This window comes from Lathyrus oleraceus, chromosome 1, assembly GCF_024323335.1.
Source record: "Lathyrus oleraceus cultivar Zhongwan6 chromosome 1, CAAS_Psat_ZW6_1.0, whole genome shotgun sequence".
Taxonomy (NCBI): domain Eukaryota; kingdom Viridiplantae; phylum Streptophyta; class Magnoliopsida; order Fabales; family Fabaceae; genus Lathyrus; species Lathyrus oleraceus.
Window position 1 is genome coordinate 161,428,949 of NC_066579.1, and position 4,715 is coordinate 161,433,663.

A 4,715-nucleotide genomic window follows, 5' to 3' on the forward strand; every position below is an offset into this window, starting at 1 on the left:
TAACTAACTTAACAACCAAAAAACAGCTTCACACAGTGAAAAACACTCAAAAAACTGCATTTTCGCGCGAGCGGTCGACTCATAGCCTGCTATGCGTCGACCATAGCCTGCTATGCGTCGACCATAGCCTGCTATGCGTCGACCATAGGTCGGCTCAAACATGCTATGCGCTGACCCGTGGTCTATGCGCTGACCCCTATGGTCGACTCATAGCAAAATTTTTTTTTTTTTTTTTTTTTTTTTTTTTTTTTTTTTTTTTTTTTTTTTTTAAAAAGGAGGGCAAATTTTGAGGTGTTACAATGGACTGTCGTTAAGACATCCTAAAAGGATAGACAAGAAGTCCAAGGAGAAATATGATTGATCTTAAAAAGATGGTATGATTGAATGAATGAAGAATGATTGATTGATAAATAGGGTAGCGATAGATAAGGTAGATTGATAAATAAAATAGCTCACGAAGAAATTGGGTTCTCCTGCCTACGTATCCTTATAGTGCAATAAGGAAATCAGAGCAATCGTAGTTCAACCCACTAGGCTGAAAGCAAGGATGATTGGAGGCAAAAGAAGACAATTGAATGATTCAATTGAAATGATTAGAAATGAATAGAGTGATGAACGAAATAAGAGAATGGAGTGACAAAAGACTTGACACTTGATTGATAAGAATCACACTAAAGTCTATGAATAAGGGTGAACGCTTTGAATATTTGGGGCATACGCCCCATACGCAAAGTCTCTCTAGAAGAGGATAGGAGAGACTCCATCTCGTCCTTCCTTATTACTTAAGGCTCGTAGCGCATGATATTTCTCTTAACTAGCAAGTTGCTGGCAAATAATCTTCGTTGTTGATCCTTGCGATGATGTTGATCTTGTATGAAGAAGACTTGGTAGTTTAATCGATTCGTATTGCACTAAAGTCTATGAATAAGGGCGAACTCTTTGAATATTCGGGGCATACACCCCATACACATAGTCACTCTAGATGAGGATAGGAGAGACTCCGTCTCGTCATTCCCTATTGCTTAAGGCTTGTTTCGTACAATTTGAATCGTGTTTACCATATGTTAACCTTTGATTTATTTTGTATAATCCGCTGCTTGATATGATTGAGGGTGCCTTGATTTGAAGATCTTGACCTGAGGCTTCGAGCTCCACAGCTTAGAATAAAAGTCTTACTAAGTGACCAAAGGTCTTTTGGTCACTCAATTTAGACAGTGGGATTATACAAGTTCAAAGGATTTAATTGATCGAAATTGCTTTTGATCAATTTAATCATGGGTTTGAAATGATTTTGGGTTTTTTGTTAAGCCCTAATCTAATGTTTAGAATTAATCACACTAATCTAAGGGATCATGTCATGGTTAGTCAAGAATCTGTGTTAGAAAAATCCTAAGGGAGCATGCTATTGTTAGGACTTTATATTAAAATTCAAAGTTAAATTCTATTCCTAAAGGAGCATGTGATATGAGTAAAATATCCAAAATTACTCCTAAAGGGTAAAATGGTCTTTGACAATTTTTATCGAATCTAAAATCCTAATCATGAAATTCTAGTTGGACTCCTAATTGATCTAATTAACCTAAATTCTAATAATCAAGGTTATTTAATTAACAAAGCAAATGAAAACAAATAAAATAAAATAGGATGGCCCTTGCATAACAGAGGGGGTGTAGGCCCAGTTTGGATGTGTGCAGGAAAAAGAGGGCAAAACAGGGTCCAATTGCATCGGCTTCATTTGCCAAAGCCCAATGTTGAATATGTTCTTTTCAGCCAGGAGGTGCAGCAGAAAGAACTGGAGTAAGATAGTACCATATTGGGCTTGGAATGTGACAAGCCCAAACATAAATAAGCCCAAAGATTGGGGATTGGCTTGGAAAAAACCAGCAAAAATTTGAATGTACATGCACGCTCTTTTCCATGGCAGCTCCGATCACCGACACCGGAGCTCCACCGTGGACCACCGCGCCGGAAATCGCTTTCGACGGCGGTGGTCACGAAGATGAACAACGGAAACACCTCCATCTTCGTCTCCATCTCCTGAACAAGGATCTTAGCTCCAAACTCTCCAATTTTTGGTCCAAATTCAAGATTTGAGACCAAATCCTCAAGAATCCCTAAAAACTCAGATCTAAAATACTCCTCCATGAACAAGATTCGAAGCTCCTCATGATAGGGACTTGTAATAGCATGGTGTAATGTTCAACGTAGCAACAAAAATGCAATGAGATGATGAAAAATGGACCTACCTCCGAAGCTGAGAATTACTTTGGCGAGTGTTGATCGGAGAAGATGAAGACGGAAAATCACTTGTACAAATAGGTAAGATATTGCCTTTGCTTCTAGTTTGCTTGTTCTCCAATTCTTCTTCTTTTCAAAAATAATATAGTGTGATGAGGATGAGCTCACTCTTCTTGAAGATTTGATGTGAAGCTTCAATGGAGTTTAAGAAACTGAGCTTTAAGTGTGAGAGGGAGAGGATTCAGAAATGATTGCAGAGAATTGAAGATGATGATTGTAAAAGTGTAGAGAGTCTCGAATGATGATGAAGATGAGGATTTATAGTGATTAAGATTGGAGTTAATTAAGTGAGGTTTGGAGTTAGTTGGGATGAACTCAGTGAGTTTAGGTGGTTAACTCACTAAGTTGGAAGTTAGTTAATTGGTTAACTTAGTGGAATGTGTTTAAATGGTTGTTTAATAACATTCCATTTATTTGACTTAGGTGTGGGTGACTTGAAGCTGTAGGTTACCAATTGTGTGGTTATGTTGTGCAACCTATGATTTTGGCTTTGGTTATGTTTGTGCAGGTTCAAGAGTTTGCAAATTTTGCTGCACTTGTTTTGTTGTAGATTTGTTGTGTTCACAATGCATGTGGTTGAAGCTTGATGAAGTATTTAACTTGTTATTAGAAGTTTCGTCGAGTGCTCACATTTTTTCCGGTATTTATGCAGGTGTGCGTTTGTCTTGGATGGCAAGCCTTGGCTAACTTCAATGATGAGAGTTCAAGTTTCAATCCCAAAAGTTTCATTTCTCACAGCAGTGCAAAAATTTCATACAAAACAAGCTATGAGTCGACTCAAATAGGGAATGAGTCGAGTCAAATGGAGTTTTTCCCATGATTGAGTCAACTTGGGAGTCGGCCTGTCCGGACCCGCGGAAAAATAATTCAAAGAGAAACGGGAAATGAATCGACGCAAGGAGTGAAGGAGAATTGCCATCCAAGGCGCAGCGGAATTTAAAAATTTCTCCATTTAGTGATCCTTACGAATGGGCATGATCAGTGATAGAATCGTTACCTCTTGTGGCGATTCAGACCTTTGGTGCAGATCCCTTGTAATGATCAAAACCTCGGATACAAATCCACGGGGCGATCACGAACGTTGAACGATGACAACGTCTCTACTCAGTTCACACGAACGGGTTCCTTCAATCGCAGTGCTAGCTGTTATGATTGAAGGCTTTGAGTGAGAGAGAGAGAGAAACGAAATTCCAAGTCTCTTCTTGAATTTCAGTCTGAGTGGAGTGTCTGTGGAGTGACAATGCTTCTACCCAAGGGGTTCTATTTATAGAACCATGATGGGAAAATAGCAAGTGTACTATTTTTCTCACTGTAGTAATAAAAGGGAAATTCCCCGTTTGTCGATCTCAAGGACTGCTTGACGATACAGAGTTTATAGATTGTTTCAATTAGACAAAAAGCCTTTGGTTTTTGTGATATGAGTAATTATACTATCAATTGCAATTAAATAAAACAAATAAAATGGTTGAACGAGAGACAAATTAGAGTAGATTGCTAGGGTACGGTGAATGAAACTTCCTGGAACAGATATAACTTATGAAGGCTTTGACAATAATCTCGTCCTATTGATTCCGGTCCTCAAGGGTATCTATTCCTAAGTCCTTAGTGAAAAGACCTTTGATTATGTAACCTAATTACTATGTCCATAAATAATTAAGTTCATACTCAAGCATTCGAATATCAAGAATTTCCGGTCAGACAGAAAATCCCTAGTCCTAGGCGATCTTTTACTATCCAAAGTTCTTATACAAATCAATGAATAATTGCTGTCCAGCTTAAACTATTCATATTAATCATCATTCGTTGGTCCGACGAATAAAGCATAAAGAACGGTAATAAGAACAAATCAATTGAGAGGAAGAAATAGTCAATGCATTCACAAACATAAAAACTGTCACATTCAGAATCAGGGTCACCCCCCTAGCAATGGGGGGTTTAGCTACTCATAACAGAAATAAAAACAAAGATGAACAATGTTGTCATTACAGAATTTCTTGAGGAATCAATCTTCAATCGTCGGAAAACTCTTGAACATATGAATCCTCTGATAATCGTAGAGTCTCCAGGTCTCAAACGCGTCTCCTTTCTCCAAAAAATTGTCCAACCCTCGTAAAATCGCCTTCTCCCCTCTAAATAGCTATTCAGTTGGACTTTTCCTGATTTTGGGCTTCATACGCGTACTGAGCTGTTTCATACGCGTATTGCGCGTATGACAACATCTGATACGCGTATTGCTCTGTCCCATACGCGTATTGCCTAGTCTCATACGCGTATTGCACGTAAGACAGCCTCTGATACGCGTACTGCTAACTCCCATACGCGTATCACCAGAAGCTTGTCTTTTTGCTTGATTTTCTACCCCTCTGGTCATTTGCGTATGTTACGCGTACTGGGAGGGTCCATACGCGTATCATGTA